Below are 18326 nucleotides of genomic sequence, written 5' to 3' on the forward strand. Positions count from 1 at the left end.
TTCCTCTCTGTGTACGTGATTGCTTGACAATTCATATAGTGAACAGTTTTTCAAATGCAGGTGTTAAAACTATTAAAATGAAACTGTATGAAATGTGCAATAGTCCACTGTAGCTGTATATGTACAGGTTACTTTCAAACCCACACAACCGATTTCGCAACTTTTAAGTTGCATCTTTTGGTGCGAATATAAATGCTATGTCAAGAGTTACAGAATGTCGCATAGTAACAATTGACGTGGTTCGGTAAAGTTTTCAGCCCTTCTTAATTGATAAAAAAAACCATCGTCAGCTCATAAGAAGATCATCGTCACTGATGAATGTTATGTCTGTGTTAAGCCACGAACTGTACCCTTTGCGATAAAAATGTCCTAAAAACTTTATCTAGGCATGCCAATAGTTACTCTACGGCATTCTGTAATCTATGACACAACATTTATATTTGTACCAGTTGATGCAACTTAGAAGTTGCGAAACCGGTTGTGTGGGTTTAAAAGTGACTTGAACAAATACGGCTACAGAGGACCATAGACACTTCCTTCAGTTTCATTTTAATAGTTTTAGCACCAGTATTTAAAAAACAGATCACTGTATGAATTGTCAAGCTATCAGGTACAATTTTTGGGCCAGAGTGAGTAGTAGGATGCGAATCAGAACAGACAGCGATTGTGTCTTAATTGATTCTGCATTAGCATTTATAATGTGCATTTACTTAGTTGAGATTTGTAAAGTTCAACTCGACAGCGGAGAAATAATCACCAACACAATATACCTCTTCTCTGGTACTTCAGATCGAGTTGCAAGTGATGGACTGGACGTGGAAGTAGACCACGAGTAATAGCAACGCTCTCATAGCTACACATAAGAGCACCAGGCTAGTAAGTTCTGAAGCTCAATAAGGATTTACATCTACATCTACATTTATACTCCGCAAGCCACCCAACGGTGTGTGGCGGAGGGCACTTTACGTGCCACTGTCATTACCTCCCTTTCCTGTTCCAGTCGCGTATGGTCCGCGGGAAGAACGACTGTCTGAAAGCCTCCGTGCGCGCTCTAATCTCTCTAATTTTACACTCGTGATCTCCTCGGGAGGTATAAGTAGGGGGAAGCAATATATTCGATATCTCATCCAGAAACGCACCCTCTCGAAACCTGGCGAGCAAGCTACACCGCGATGCAGAGCGCCTCTCTTGCAAAGTCTGCCACTTGAGTTTGTTAAACATCTCCGTAACGCTATCACGGTTACCAAATAACCCTGTGACGAAACGCGCCGCTCTTCTTTGGATCTTCACTATCTCCTCCGTCAACCCGATCTGGTACGGATCCCATACTGATGAGCAATACTCAAGTATAGGTCGAACGAGTGTTTTGTAAGCCACCTCCTTTGTTGATGGACTACATTTTCTAAGGACTCTCCCAATGAATCTCAACCTGGTACCTGCCTTACCAACAATTAATTTTATATGATCATTCCAGTTCAAATCGTTCCGCACGCATACTCCCAGATATTTTACAGAAGTAACTGCTACCAGTGTTTGTTCTGTTAGTATGGCGAATTACAATATCACCAGCAGTATTTAATGGTACTACAGTAATTTAATTAAATCTCGTGGTACCTTGTTGTTTTGCGAAAAAAAACCTAGGAAATTTGTGGTAAATTCCTATGGGACCAAACTGCTGAGCTCATCGGTACTTAGGCTTACACACTATTTAATCTAACTTGAACAAACTTACGCTAAGGACAACACACGCACCCATGCCCGAGGAAGGACTCGAACCTCCGACGGGACGAGCCGCGCGAACTGTGACAAGGCGCCTAGACCACGCGGCTACCGCGCGCGGCGTAAAACTAAGTTCCGTTCTTAATGAATTATACACTCAATGTTTAGACTGGAAAATACACTGTTTTGTAGTCAAATTTTTCGTATGAGGCAGCTGCGCCAAAGAAGCAAGTGAAAATAGCCGATTCTGTAATTACTGAAGTACGTATTTAGAGGAAGCAGAGAACTGGTTTGTGTGCTTTTCTGACAGAAAGCGTTGAAACAGACAAGGCTGAAACTGTTGTGAAGACATTTGCATTTCCAGTCGGCAGTAAGAAAGCCCTCTTCGAGATGTGAGTTTTGAAAGGGTTCCCACACACGTGGAGAAAGAATGTCTGATGAATAATTCATGGGGTATGGAACGAGGAACACCACACATAATGTTCTGGAGCCCATCCGTCAAATTAATTAAAGCTGCGAAGGACTGCTTGCAACGTGCGGCGGCGCTTAAAAGGGGAAAACAACCCCTGCCCGCGGGCAGACAGGGCCCGGTAGGCTCACAAGAAGTGTACTTCTCGGACAGCAAGTCGGCCCCCTCACCTGTCTGAAGCTTTCTGTCCAGACAAGTGCACAACTATTGAAATTTCTACATGTTAGTACGTTATCTTCCCTAAGAACTCTAAAACAATGTACAAAATAAGTGCGTTTAACCTCTACCACCTTTCAACTGAAACGTCCCCTTTGAACAATTATACAAGACTGTGCTTAAACTGACACACAATATTTTTAGCGCAACGCAATCTGACTTTAAAAAAATCCCTACAAAAGAATGGCCCTGACTAACATTAACCTATACCTTTCACAAATCACTTACCTCACAAAAATCTTCGTTACTGAAACTACTGCAATACAGCGAGCGCCACTACTGCCAGCTAAATAAAAGATTCAAACTACGGAAGGCACTAACTACTGATAGGGATAATTAGCAAATGAAAGATTTTAATCACAACAGATGGCTGCTGGACATCTCTACAAGGACTACAGTGGGTCGGCATCTCTGATGGCCCACCAATATCATTATTTCTACAAGGACTGCAGTGGGTCTGCATCTCTGGTGGCCCACCAATACCGTAATCTCTACCAGGACTACAGTGGGTCTACTCTGTGATGACCTACCTACCAATCTTCTTCAAAACGTCGAATGATTCTGTGTGGGTTTGCTCTGTTGTGGCTCATTACCTGTCTGCATGTCAAGAGTCAGCACTATCTTTCCGTTGGAAGGACAACACTACTTCTTCAAGACTGCATGGAAATCCACTACTTCTGTGTGCAATTTCTTTTACTAATGAAACTTTGTGAAAAACAAAAACTGTAATTACTATTATGATGAATGATCTGGACTGTCTTTATGGACTGTGAGAAAATTTTAGCTTTTGACCAACATTGTATCAATAAGTGTGTGCATTTGATATCTTTGTTATTGTAATTATGAAAAATTTTATCAAATCATTATTGGCCACTGCCCAAAACTATTTGTAAAATTTTTTGTGGGGAGCATGGGGGCTATGTAAGTAGGCTGTTTATGTTTTCTTATTGGCAACGTTACGTAGCGCTCTGTATGAAAATCACTGATTGTGCTGTGTACAGTCTGTGGCTAGTTTGCATTGTTGTCTGCCATTGTAGTGTTGGGCAGCGGCAGCTGGATGTTAACAGCACATAGCGCTGTGCAGTTGGAGGTGAGCCGCCAGCAGTGGTGGATGTGTGGAAGGTAATGGCGGAGTTTTGAAATTACATATATTATGACTTTTGATGATATTAAGGTAAATAATTGTTTGTTCTCTATTAAAATCTTTCATTTGCTAACTATCCCTATCAGTAGTTAGTGCCTTCCGTAGTTTGAATCTTTTATTTAGCTGGCAGTAGTGGCGCTCGCTGTATTGCAGTAGTTCCAGTAACGAAGATTTTTGTGAGGTAAGTGATTTGTGAAAGGTATAGGTTAATGTTAGTCAGGGCCATTCTTTTGTAGGGATTGTTTAAAGTCAGATTGCGTACCGCTAAAAATATTGTGTGTCAGTTTAAGCACAGTCTTGTATAATTGTTCAAAGGGGACGTTTCACAACTACCACTCCTATCCATTTTAAGAAGTGGATATGTTGTTCCCAGCGTCTCGTCAAAAACTCGCTTTTCTTTGGGTTTCCTGCACCAATTAGCGTTCTGTGTGTATTGCACTGAAAATAGTGAACAACAGTGCAGATGTCGACGGTATGCGCTGGATGGTGCAGACTGCATTGGTTCACGTTACGTCAGCTGACAGCAGTAATGTCCTGAATTAAATTTTCACTCCGCAGTGGAGTGTGCGCTGATACGAAACTTCCTGGCAGAGTAAAGCTGTGTGCCGGACCGAGACTCGAACTCGGGACCTTTGCCTTTCGCGGGCAGTTGCTAGAGCACTGGTCCGCGAGAGGCAAAGCTCCCGAGTTCGTGTCTCGGTCCGGCACACAGTTTTAACCTGCCAGGAGGATTCAGTAATGCTCTCTTTAACTCGTTGCCCTCAGGTTTGCATTCAGTATTGTTCTGTTTTGTCTAGGGATTTGTTTTGCTGCAGTGTTAGCTATGTGTTAACAGCGATACACATCAGTATTATCGACAGGTTTACTGATTACGAGTTGGCAGAACCGCCGTTTATGTGTGGGTTCACTGAATCCAGTGGATGAGCGGCACAACGACGCTATATTGAAGTATTCCCGCACACACGGCAACCGCATTACAGTGCTTTCGCGTCTGTTTAACGATTGTTGCATTACGCTGTGTTTTGTGTTGTACGTTTTGGTGAGTGAATATTTCAGGCTTTCTCACTCTTGCGGAAATATTTTCACTAAAACAAAAGTGGTAACTAAACCAAAAGTCACAAGTACATTACGAGGAGCGTTCAATAAGTAATGCAATACATATTTTTTTTCTGAAAGCATGTTGATTTTATTCACGATTCAAGTACACCGTAGTATTCCCCACTCTTTTAGCTAGAACCCCATTTTTAAATACAAACGTCAAATAAAGTTTTGCATTACCACGGTTCCGAGAGTTCCAGAACCTGCACAGAAATTTGGAATAGAGATCAACATAAACATCATTTCAGCCCTTTTTATTGCTCACGAACACCACACATTGCATGTTGTACCACCACACAGCGAGACCTTCAGAGATGGTGGTCCAGACTGCTGTACACACTGGCTCATCTCATATACAGTAGCATGTCCTCTTGCATTGATGCATGCCTTGTATTCGTCGTGGCATACTATCCACAACTTCATCAAGGCACTGTTGGTCCAGATTGTCCCACTGCCCATCGGCAATTCGGCGTAGATCCCTCAGAGTGGTTGGTGTGTGATATAGTCCATAAACAGCCGTTTCAATTTATCCCAGGTATGTTCGATAGGTTTCTTCGTTCAAATGGTTCAAATGGCTCTGAGCACTATGGGACTTAACTTCTGAGGTCATCAGTCCCCTAGAACTTAGAACTACTTAAACCTAACTAACCTAAGGACATCATACACATCCATACCCGAGGCAGGATTCGAACTTGAGACGTAGCGGTCGCGCGGTTCCAGACTGTAGCGCCTAGAACCGCTCGGCCACTCCGGCCGGCGATAGGTTTCTTTTCAGGAGAACATGTTGGCCCCTCTAGACGAGTGAAGTCGTTATCCTGAAGGAAGTAATTCACAAGATGTGCACGATATGGGCGCGAATTGTCGTCGACGAAGACGAATGCCTCGCCAATATGCTACCAATATGGTTGCAGTATCGGTCGGAGGATGGCATTCACGTATCGTACAGCCGTTACGGCGTCTTCTATGACCGGCGTACGTCAGCCCCACATAATGCCTCCCTAAAACAGCCGGGAACGTCCACCTTTCTGCACTCGCTGAACAGTGTGTCTTAGGCATTCACCCTGAGCAGGTTACCACCAAACACGTCTCCGACGATTGTCTGGTTGAGGGCATATGCGACACTCATCGGTGAAGCGAACGTGATGCCAATCCTGAGCGGTCCATTCGGCATGTTGTTGGGCCCATCCGTACCTCGCTGCGTGGTGTCGTGGTTGCAAAGATGGACCTCACCATGGATGTTGGGAGTGAAATTGCTCATGATGCAGCCTATTGCACACAGTTTGAGTCGTAACACGACGTCCTGTGGCTGCACGAAAAGCATTATTCAACATGGTGGCGTTGCTGTCAGGGTTCCTCCGAGCCATAATCCGCAAGTAGCGGTCAACCACAGCAGTAGTAGCCCTGGGGCGGCCTGAGAGAGGCATGTCATCGACAGTTCCTGTCTCTCTGTACCTCCTCCATGTCAGAACAACATAGTTTTGGTTCACTCCTAGACGCCTGGCCACTTCCCTTTTTGAGAGCCCTTCCTGGCACAATGTGGACGCTATCGAACCACGGTATTGACCATCTAGGCGTGATTGAACTACAGACAACACGAGCCGTGTACCTCCTTCCTGGTGGAATGACTGGAACGGATCGGCTGTCGGACCCTCTCCGTCTAAAAATGCTTAAAATAGCTCTATGCACTATGGTACTTAGCATCTGAGGTCATCAGTTCCCTAGTCTTAGAATTATTTAAACGTAACTAACCTAAGGACATCACACACAACCATGCCCGAGGCAGGATTCGAACCTGCGACCGTAGCAGCAGCGCGGTTCCAGACTGAAGCGCCTAGAACCGCTCGGCCACACCGGCCGGTTACTGGCTTTAAATAAGTCGTAAACACAAACACATATGTCGATATCAAACGGAAGCTTTTATTTAGTCCCGGAGCAGCTATTTTGGAGCGACACACCTATCACCAGTCATGACAAGGTCGAAAGAAAATTTTTAGTTGTTCAATTTTACGGTGATCAGGAGGAAAAATTACAAATTTGTTTCACCGCTAGCGGCAGTTCACAAATTACATTACACCTCTGTGCGCTGGAACGCGCAGTGAATGTCCCTCTAAAGAGAGACAACTTTAGATCCTCAGAGGGTCTCCAAGGAAGGAAGTTCGCCGACCTACGCAGCGAGCCGCACATCTTCCCCTAAGTCTGCAGTCCCTCTGGTCTCGCGGCCTGCTTATATACGCACCGGAGGATGCGTACATATCCTGCCGCAACGCGTACCGTTTTTCCGCGGGACAGGTGACTAAGAGCGGCTTCACAGGATATTCCGTACTCCGTGGGAGGCGATGTAAATATAAAAAGCCACGCGATGCACAAAAGCCCTGCGCACAAGACCCTGTACTCGTGCCACACGCCTCTGCTTCCTGGAGAGTGTTCTCTTCTTTTCGTAGCACTGGGATATGCATATAATTTTTATACTTCGCGGTCTCCACTTCATGGGATGTATATGCGGACATTTACACAGATTTGTGGCAGCTTCTCTGCCCTAGAAATACGTATAGCAGCGCGCAGAGACATTAAATGTTAGGTCACAGGCCACATTTCCCAGCTGTGCCGCAAGACATTGTGTTACCTTAGCTCCCTCAAAGGAACATACCTGAAACTGCTCATGTAACTTTATACACTACGGCGAACTGGTCCACTGTTTCTTATCTTGCCAGTCATAACGTACAAAAGCTAATAAAGCAATCTAGCAGGCGATTACGGAAATTGGCATTGTTGATTCGAATAAGTACTCGAGACAGCAAAATCAGTGTTATTGATAAGAGTTCGTAGCCATACATTAAAGAGAAAAATATAAATATATGCAGCTATAGTAAAATAGCGTAGTGGAGAGTGCTGCTCTTAAATGGAAGCGTACCTATGAACACGATTTTATTTTGTCGCTACTTCAGTCTAGAGACTGATTTTAGAATCACATGAAGGAATGAACACTACAGCTTGCCATAAGCAATTTCCACCATTTTCTACAGCTTTTTATATTCTTAGATATGAGGTTGTGTTACACGCAGCGTTTGTAAATATTTCGCATTCTATACATTTAAGTGCTGAGTAATATATTAAAGCTATTTCGAATACGCTGTTAATTCTTCAGGAACAAAATTTTGTGTTGAGTAGGATGCTATATACACTGATCAGCCAGAACATTATGACCACCGACCTACTGTCGGCGTAAAACCGTCCAGGCGATAGCAGCATCACCTGGTAAGGAATAACTACTAGTCAAACATGCGCGCAGTATATGTAGTTTCAGTGAGCGTGCTGTCGGTGTGTAGAATGGGGAAGGCGCGCGATCTGTCTGACTTTGATCGAGGACAGATAGTTCAAAATAGTTCAAATGGCTCTGAGCACTATGGGACGTAACATATGTGGTCATCAGTCCCCTAGAACTTAGAACTACTTAAACCTAACTAACCGAAGGACATCACACACGTCCATGCCCGAGGCAGTATTCGAACCTGCGACCGTAGCGGTCACGCGGTTCCAGACTGAAGCGCCTAGAACCGCTGGCCACACCGGCCGGCAAGGCAGATAGTGATGGCCCGGAGACACGATACGAGCATTTCGGAAACTTCACGACTTGGCGGGTGTTCGAGGAGTTCTGTTGGGAGTGTGTTTAAATCGTGGCGAAACCAAGGTTAAACCATGTCCAGACGTTGTAGAGTTGGGCGAATGCCCCCCCCCCCCCCTCCTATTACAAATGTCTGACGTCGTAGGCTGGGCAGACTGGTAAAACAACAGACGGCGAACCTTGGCAGAACTAACATCAGACTTTTATGCTAGGCAGGTACAGATGTGTGTGAACCACAGGGCTCCGAACACCCCAAACGATGGGCTTTCGCGGCCAACGACCCATGCATATGCCAGTGTTAACACCAAGACACGGGCAATTACCACTGAAATGGACACGTGACCATCGGCACTGAACGATACCTTCCTCATTATGCGGATGAGAAGGCGCGAGTCCGTCGTCTTCTAGGGGAGTAACTCTTTGACACTTGTACTGCGGGACAGAGACAAGCTGCTGGCTGTTCTGTTATGCTACTGGGAACATCCTCGTGAGTACCCATGGGTCCAGTGGAGCTCGTGCAAGACACCATGACGGCCAAGAAGTGTCGTACACTGGTTGTAGACCACGTACACTCCTTCATGACGATGCTGGTTCCCGACGGCTGTGATATTTTTCCACAAGATAATGCGCCATGTCAAAAAGCCAGCAGTGTGACGGAGTGTTTGGATGAACACAGTGGTGAGTTCCAATTGAGTGTTGGGCCCCCAACTCGCCGGATATTAACCCGATCAAACACGTCTGGAATATGATTGAATGTGGCGTCAGAGAACATCCCGTCCACCCTTTACGGGAATTAGACGACTTGCGTGTGTTGATGTTGTGCTAACTCTCTCCAGAGACCTACCAATTTCTCATTGCCTCCATAACATGACGCATCGCCGCCGTTATCTATGCCAAAGGTACACATACCGGCTATTAGGTAGGTGGTCATAATCTTCTGGCTTATCAGTGTATTTTATAACTATCTGTATAACATGCGGACAACTAAGTCATACTTAGTCGGTCACACATCATCTTGTACCTTAAAACAAAAGAAGTTGCCTTACCATGGAACATGTGATATTTGCAAATTAATTGAGTTTCTTTAATGTCTTCGCAATTTTAGCTGAAGAATGAAATTTTCACTCTGTAGCCCAGAGTGCGCTGATTTTGTAATTTCCTGGCAGATTAAAACTGTGTGCCGGACCGAGACTCGAACTCGGGACCTTTGCCTTTCACGGGCAAGTGCTCTACCAACTGAGCTACCCAAGCACGACTCACGAGCCGTCCTCACAATTTCACTTCCGCCAGTACCTCGTCTCCTACCTTCCAAACTTTACAGAAGCTCTCCTGCGAATCTTGCAGGACTAGCGCTACTGGAAGAAAGGTTATTGCCGAGACATGGCTTAGCTACATCCTGGGGGATGTTTCCAGAATGAAATTTTCACTTTGCAGCGGAGTTTGCGCTGATTTTGAAATTTCCTGGTAGATTAAAACTGTGTGCCGGACCGGGACTCGAACTCGGGACCTTTGCCTTTCGCGGGCAAGTGGTAGAGCACTTGTCCACGAAAGGCAAAGGTCCCGAGTCCGAGTCAGGGTCCAGCACACAGTTTTAATCTGTCAGGAAATTTCAATTTTAGCTGTTTTGACAATGGAAATTTGAATTATTTTCCAGTAGCTTCTATTTCAATATGCATTTAACTAGTAGCTTCTATTTGAAAATGCAATTAAGTAGTAAGTGGTTTTTGATAATACTTCACCTTAATCTTTTTTCAATTACTGATTAGTGTTTAGTAGAACAATAATGTAATGAATAGACTATGAAACACAGTATTGACAAGATTTTTTCGATTGCAATGCTTTTAAGTCGAATATTTGTTCCTACGTACGTCATCATGTTGTATCTTGGAACATTTGGAAAAACCTTAATTTTCTGGAGTATTTTTTTTTTTTTAGTTTCACAAAAAGACTGCAGCTCATAAAAAGTGAATGCTATAATTTAAAAATGGATGAAAGAAATTGTAAATCCTCATTGTGTTTATAACACACGGTCATTGTATATATGGTTGTCTAAGGTTGTCTCCGATACGGAATCTCACGCCTACAAATGATTAATGTAGCCCTGCCATTGACAACCTACACCTAGGGATTTCCATAAAACGCAGTATCGTGTTGTGGATTTACTTCACTTGAATTTGTCACATCGAACCAATGATTCCCATCAGGATACTGCTAGAATGACTCACAACGTGGACACCGCATATTACTTATTGTCAAAAAAGGATAAGAACAAAACACATTTAGTGTGCAAAAAATATGAAGTACACAATGCAGAATATACCCTACATGAAATTTCGAGATTGGCAGAACATAGGTATTACTTCCTTTTACTGCACCCCCCCCCCCCTCCCTTATTAGACGGACGCAAAGTTGGCTTACCCTTCCACGCCAGGACGTTTGGAAGAAAATGGAAAGAGAAGAAATAACCTAACGGGTGATGGACGTTTTGATTATCATCACTCGAAATAGAGGTTAAGTTTTCATCAAACAGTGGTCTGACTACTCCGGCAGGAGTGGTGTTGAAAATGGCTCAAATGGCTCTGAGTACTATGGGACTCAACTGCTGTGGTCATCAGTCCCCTAGAACTTAGAACTACTTAAACCTAACGACATCACACACATCCATGCCCGAGGCAGGATTCGAACCTGCGACCGTAGCGGTCGCGCGGTTCCAGACTGAAGCGCCTAGAACCACTCGGACACTCCGGCCGGCAGGAATGGTGTGTACGGACTATTGTACACTAAAAACACCCCACGCAAGCGATTGCCTGCACTGTAGTCGGAAACCATGTGTGATGCGATGATTCCCATCTGCATACCTCAACATCTACAAGGGTCGTTCAATAAGTAACACCCCACATTCTCTTCGGAACACATTTATTGTTAAATCAGAATTTGGTGGCAAGATACATCAACACGTTTTGTCCATGTCCTATTTTTCTACGTAGTCTCCATCACGTTCTACGGACATACGCCAACGTTGTGGAAAACCGTGTATTCCCTGCTGGTAAAGCTCTTGTCCTGTAGGCGTAGCCATGTTTTCACTGCCTGACTGACACTCCTATCATGTTCAAAGTGTGTTTCCCGTAGAGAATCTTTAAGCGGCCAAAACAGATGAAAGTCCGAGGGTGCCAGGTCTGGGTGGATGAGGCAATGATGTCCTACCCAATTTGACGATGTGTTCCTGGGTTCTCAGACTTGTGTGTGGGCATGCATTATAGTGTTTGGCGCAAGATTTCTGCTGGATTTTTGTTCGATCGAATACTTCGGAAACGGTTCTTGAGCTTATTCAGAGTCTCACGTTCCAGCACGTCTGGAGCAGTGGCTGTGACAGGACGTCCAGAACATGGCTGATCACGGAGCTCTGTTTCTGCATTTCCTGAGGCGGTAACAGCACTCTGCTTGTAACGTGAGTCGCATATAGACGCCATTTTGACGCTTTAGTACGGTCCTACCATCTGCCAGAGCGCTTCGAAACTTCACCGGCGCTCAGAAAAAACATCAAATGTGAAGCACCAACAAGGACGTCTGTCTATCTATATATTAATGGCTTTTTTAAAAGAAGTGAGGCATTACTTATTTGACGATCCTAGTACATCTACATCGAGATATAGACGTCGCCCAGCATCTTATCTGAAGGCCTGCAAGGAACTTTGCCTGGAAGGAGAATCACTAAGGGTGTGTAGTGGCTTTCACTAATTGCAACTTGTTATCTGTCTGTCTGGCAACGAGGGAGGTGATGCATGACCTTGTGCTTTCACAGTAGGTCACTGTATACAAGGGAATGTGTAGGTTTCTACACTAGGGGTATCGCATCCCTCTTTGGAAATTGCATCCCCATCTCGTCTGGCCCCTTCTCCTGCCCTCACCACCACACTATAACTCAATTTCCTACACGCTCTAGTGCACAGTAGCATGGCACTCATAATATGTGGAATGGACGATTCTTTTTTTTTTTTTTACCGATACATGCATTGGAGCACTTGAAAGGCATCCATAGAGGTGGAATGGGAAAGGAACTTAGTAGGAGAAACACCTTTTATCCGCTCTAATACGTCAAGTACGCAGTTATATCTACATCACTGAAGACAGCAAGTACTTTAAAACAGATGTCGTGAGTAGAATCACAATCAAATTAAATACGAAACACACCTCAATCTGTAATAACAGTTTCTGAATTAACGACCTAGCGTTTGGGAAGACTGGGGTCAAATCCCAGCCCAACCATTCAAATTTTTGTTGATTTGCAATAACAGCTAAAGGCAAATGCTGGGTCGTTCCTTTCAAAAAGGAATTATCTCATTCTTTTAGTCACCATTTCTAATTCAGAGCGTGTGGACTATCTAATGACTTCGTCTTCGATGACGTGTAAAATCAAAATCCTTCTTTCTATTTTATAAATTCATTCTTATGAGACAACAAAAAGCTTTCCATTTGGATTCAGTATCTTCAGTACTAACAGGTGAAAAGGACAGCCAACCAGTTGCAATAAATTATGGTTTTCATTATGGTTTCAATGGATTTTAACCAATCTTCTTCAGAAGCACAAGAAACCAACTTCACATTAGCAAACAGACAATAAAGCGATCTAGCATCTTCGCATGAAATGCCTCGGCAACAATCTGTACATTCACTCGTAAAAGTTTAGATCCCTAAAGTCAAAGGCTTGTGACATCAGTAAAATCAATCATATAGAATGCCAGAAGATAAAAAAAAGTCGTGTGACTAGGGCCTCCCGTCGGGCAAACCGTTCGCCTGGTGCAAGTCTTTCGCAGCTTTGCGAAAGAAGCGGCGACACTTTCTGCGCAACCCACCCATCATTTTGCACGACAATGCACGGGCGCATACAACGCAAGCTGTGGCTGCTCATTTCGGTCGATGGGACTGGGAAATACTCTACCATCCATCATACTCCCCGGACTTAAGTCCTTGTGACTCTGATTTGATTCCGAAGATGAAGGAACCACTTCGCTTCAGAACTGTTCCAGAGATTCGACAGGCAGTAGACCGCTCCATTCACACCATCAACAGAACAGGCTCTGCTAACAGTATACTACGCCTTCCACATCGTTGGCAACGGGTTCTACCCAACGCTGGTGACTACTTTGAAGGACAGTAACAGGTGCAAACATGTAACTCTTTTGTATCGATTGTGAATAAATAGTTGCCACCATTTCAGTTCCAGTATGTCGGCATGTAGCTCTTAACATGCTCTGGCATTTTATGCGATTGATTTTAGGATGTGACAAGCCCTTGGTTTTAGAGGCCTTAACTTTTACAAATTGATGTACAGGTCGTTGCCGACACATTTAATGTGCAGATTCTAGATCGCTTTAGTAACTGACTACTCGCTAATGTGAAGTTTGTTTCTCGTCCTTCTGAAGAAGACGGATTTAATTCCAAAGAAACCATGGCTAAGGTTAAATGAACACTACCATTTATTGCGATTGGTTTTCCGTCTTGTTCACCAGCTATTCTATAACCGTTGCAGAAGTACAGCCATGTTCAAAAGACTGATTTTATGTACGAGTTCTTTTTAAGATACATGTAGAGGAAAAAGTTCACGATGGTGGCCGGAAGAAAACTGGCCCGGAAAATATACACAATAAGACTGACGCAGGACTGACTCTTCTGAATGAATATCGCACAAGATGCTGGAAATGACCACCGTTGACTTCGAACCAGCGCAGTGCTCGATTTATCAAACTGTGAGACAGGCGTGGCAGCTCGGCTTGAGGGATAGCAGCCACAGCATCACCAGTGCTCTGCTGTGGCTCTTCCAGTGTGTGGTGATTATTTGAGAACACCTGACCAATTTGCTACATACCTAAGAAACACAGGATTATTGAGCTGACGAGGGGAGTACCGATTATTCTCTCCTCACCGAACACCTAATACACTTGCGGCAAGGTTTTCAAGTGGTTGTGAGCTGTTTCTCCGAATTGCTGAAAATGTCCACAATGTTTCTCATATTCTGTGAATTGATCCACATATAACTTAAACAGTTTTTGGACATACCGGTAAGAATTAACAGTTCTGGGAAAGAATCATGTTACGATGCGGACACCAATCATTATGCACCAACTCTTCATACTAGTGATGAGGATTTTCTGAAGCTTAATGGCGTATATTCTGTAAGTTTACACATTCTGACAGGCTGTACCAGGCTTTACCTGAAAAAACAGTAAAATGCAGATCAAAGGATCCTGACTCCACTTTGCTCAAAACTTCGTCGACAGAACTCATCTCCCGAAAAGCTCATCATGAGCAACGGTAAACCAGTAATGATACAGATAGAGGCACCTTTTGATAATGTTTTGATACGACTGTCAGTTACGACAAGCTTGAATAGATAAACAACGTTGAGATTTCGTCGGGTTTTATTCCAGGTTTTCCTTCACTCGAGAAACGATTTTTGTCGTTCATACTCTTTACGGATAATCATGGAAGCTAAACTCACCATCATTGATGGATTAACGGTGGAGAAAACCTATAAGGAAAATAATTGACTAGAACTGTTTAATGCCAAGTAAGGAGTATTCATATCTTTGGTTGGTGAAAAGTCAAATGGTCGTGTTTTTGCTGTGATCATAATTAAATCAGGGAAGAAGAAATAATTGCTTTTGAAGCCATTTTGACTATTTTTCGACCGTGACTGTCTCAAGAAATATGTAAAGGTCTTTTTCTTAAAGTACCGCTACCAGTCACAAACTTTGTCAACTATTGTATTACATGTTTCGAGGGTTAAACCTCATCAACATGTCGATAAATAAATAAATAATACAATAGTTGATAAAGTTTGTGACTGGTAGCGGTAATTTAAAAGAAAAAACCTTTACAGATAATTACTTACTTAAAGACTAACTAAAATCAAACATTGTCAAAGAACTGAAATCATTCTTAATTGGGATATGAGTTTTATTTAGAAGACAAACATTTGTTTATGTGATGTTGAGATTCTAACATCTCAAGGAAAATTTAAACAAGCAGTCAGATTAATATGTGCGATCTCAGGATATTTTCTGTTACTGATCAATATATTTACTCAATGGTGATGTTTGTAGCCAGCAACAAGGAATTATTAAAAAAAGCTGTGACATTCATAAGCTTGACACAGGAAAGGGGAAAAATTTCCACCGAGGCACTGCAACTCTCACGAAAGTCCACAGGGGCGTTACTGAGTCAGGAATAAAAGTGTATAATAAGCTTCCCAGCAATATAAAAAAGGAAACTAATAACGTACGGTTATTCAAAAGGAAGCTAAAAGCATTCTACAGAGAATAAACTTATTATAAAATGAATTCCTAGAGTAATAAGGCATCCTTTTCAGTAAAAATAGAGGAAGCCACTTAGATTAAAAAGGAAAAAAAACACTCTTAAAATAAAATCTTTACTTATGTCATGAAGAAAAAATTGTGTATTCCTAAAGTAAATTATAATGATAAAATGTAAATTTATTCATGTCATAGAATAAAATGTGTACAACCAGTTATTCTACACCATCAAGTATTCACTTGGAGTTACTTATGTGAAGAAGACAAAAATTTTGTGTCTGGATTTAAACCATAACGACAAAATGTAAATTTCTTTATTTGTGGCACTGGGATAAAAATGTGTACTTCTATTCATTCTGCTATTTTAAGCAATCACTTGAACTTATACCAGCAAAATGCAAGTTTTACTATTTTCCGCAAACAATCGTTCATAGAAAATAAGAATTTGTGTGATATATAAAATGCTCACATAATTTTATATTATTTCATTTGACTTGTCTTATATTACTAGTACATCCTTTGTACAATATGTAATCAATAGAAAGAAATAAAAAGTTAAATCAAATTAAATTATATCAGATCTTTTCGGACTTTATTTTCTCCAGAGCCCTTTACAGGAGAGCACTACTTTGTGTTGCATTCAACTGGTCACTATGCAATCCGCACCTGTCACTCACTCACTCACTCGCTCAAACATAATTACACTCGGGACATAATCTTATCTTCATGTGAAAGGAATAAGAAGTGGTATGTGTTCAGCATACGATAGTGATTTGGCTGTGTTATGGGCATGGTGTAAGTTCGCCTTTTCTCTTGTTCGGAATCCGAGTGCATATGGGTCTGGGAACAAGGTTGGTTTATGTAAAAATTTGTGTGTAATACATTGTGTATGTTTTTGTAATAAGGTTGTAGATACATGGTTCTGTGGTGACCAAAAGGAGATTAGCGCTCGAAGTAGCAACGAGGAGCAGAAATCAGTGATGTAACGACACGGCGGAATATCTGGTCACCGATTGAGCTCTCCGAAGACCGACAATAATAATGAAATCGTTGTCAAAGTAGCGTTACGAGTTTGTTCGCAATGATGGTTCCAAATGAGTTAAATGGGAAGGATAGGCAATCCACGAGTGAGCTTCGTAAGAGTCAGTTCGTCAAAAGACGACAGGTCATACTCCGTCTTGGTCGAGATCTGACCTGTGGTCTGGTGGGACCTGACTTTCTGATAAGCAGACTTAGATGATCTGTAAACCGAATTTTGTGAAGAGACTACTGTTAATTGGAGTGGCTGCGAGATTTTTTTCTCCCAAAACTGATTTATTACCGACTATGTTCGAGTAGGTTCTGCTGGTAGTGTTAGCTCCTACGAATTGTTTTGTATTGGCAAGAGAGATCTTTTTTGATTAATACTATTTTGTGAGTGGAAGTAATGATTTATCGTTTACGTGGAAGGAACTGCATTAGTCAAGTCTTTGTCTGGTGGTAGTTATTCATGTAATTGATTGTATCAGAAGTAATCGGATTTCCTTCCGTGTCGTCCTGTTAGTCACCTGCAAGCACTCCCAAAGGGAAATGAATTGTTGCTCTTATTTGGTAAAGAATTGGGTTATATTGTGGTGCCTCGAGCGAGATATTTAGTCGCGTGCGTATTGTTAGATGTATTGGCACTAAGAGTTTAAGACCGGAATTACTTGGCTTGTTAATACTGACTTTGCCAACAATAATTTGAGTTGATCCTGCCCTTGACCGTTATTAAAAGTGAACCGCAGTAAAGAGGAACCACCGAACGAGCAGCATGAAGCAAAACTGAGACTTGAATATTAAAGACGTGTGGCCAAATTTCATTTTAGGAACTGTAGTAGGTCGCGAACTGCCAACGCCTGAAGAGGCGTGTACGGTTCAGGGACCAAAGAGGCGGTGATATGTTAGAATTTTTTTCTATTTTTGTGTTTCCTTCCCGTTTGCGGGGGAAATTACTAGTTTTGTTTCTGGCACTCGCACACAAGCTATATTTAACAGTACTGAAATATCTAAGTTTCAAGTAGAGAAAGCTACGTGCATTGGAGAAGAGTAAACTAAAATAAAGAATATGTGTTAATTGTTCATTTTAGTAGGTAGTAACATTTCTTGTCTCTGATCGAAATATCTTGCTTACTACATACTAGGTAAACTTAATTTTCCTAAGAAAGAAAAAAAATTACAATTTCACTTTTGCCTATGAACGTTAAAGTCACCATTATTAATGACTTAATTTCGTTAACGGTGGAGTAAACCAAAAAGGGAAATTAACTGAATAGAACTGGTTAATGACAAATAAAGGATATTCATAGCTTTGGTCGGTGAAAAATCAATTGGTCGCGCGTTTGCTATTATCACCATTAAAGTAGGGAAGAGAAGATAATTACGTACCTAAATATTAACTAAAAAAGAAAAATAGTCAAAGGAAAAGAACTGACGTCATTCTTAATTTGGATTTGAGTTTTATTTGGAAAGCAAAAATTTGTTTATGTGGTTCTTTTCCGTAGTTACTAAAAGTGACCTCAGGTAATAAGAGCTATATCGCTGCGATAAATTACTATCAGCTAACAAATTCACAGCTATAACAAATTAAGGAGAGACACTTTTATAATAAAAGAGGTACAGGGTGTGTCAAAAAGAATCATACGATTTAAAAAAATATGGTAACTATTACGTTATTTAAGGTATGCGCATGGACAAAGTAATGTTGTAAAGAGCAAACTCTCGCGT

At 42.3% G+C, this 18326-nt stretch overlaps 1 non-coding gene across 1 annotated transcript; it reads right to left on the minus strand.

The window, feature by feature from the left end:
- Nucleotides 1-9445: 9445 nt before the first annotated feature.
- On the minus strand, nucleotides 9446-9520 carry Trnas-uga (transfer RNA serine (anticodon UGA)). Its single transcript has one exon. It is a non-coding gene; the product is annotated as a tRNA-Ser (tRNA).
- Between the last annotated feature and the right edge of the window lie 8806 nt (nucleotides 9521-18326).

The sequence above is a fragment of the Schistocerca cancellata genome, chromosome 9 (genome assembly GCF_023864275.1).
Source record: "Schistocerca cancellata isolate TAMUIC-IGC-003103 chromosome 9, iqSchCanc2.1, whole genome shotgun sequence".
Classification (NCBI taxonomy): domain Eukaryota; kingdom Metazoa; phylum Arthropoda; class Insecta; order Orthoptera; family Acrididae; genus Schistocerca; species Schistocerca cancellata.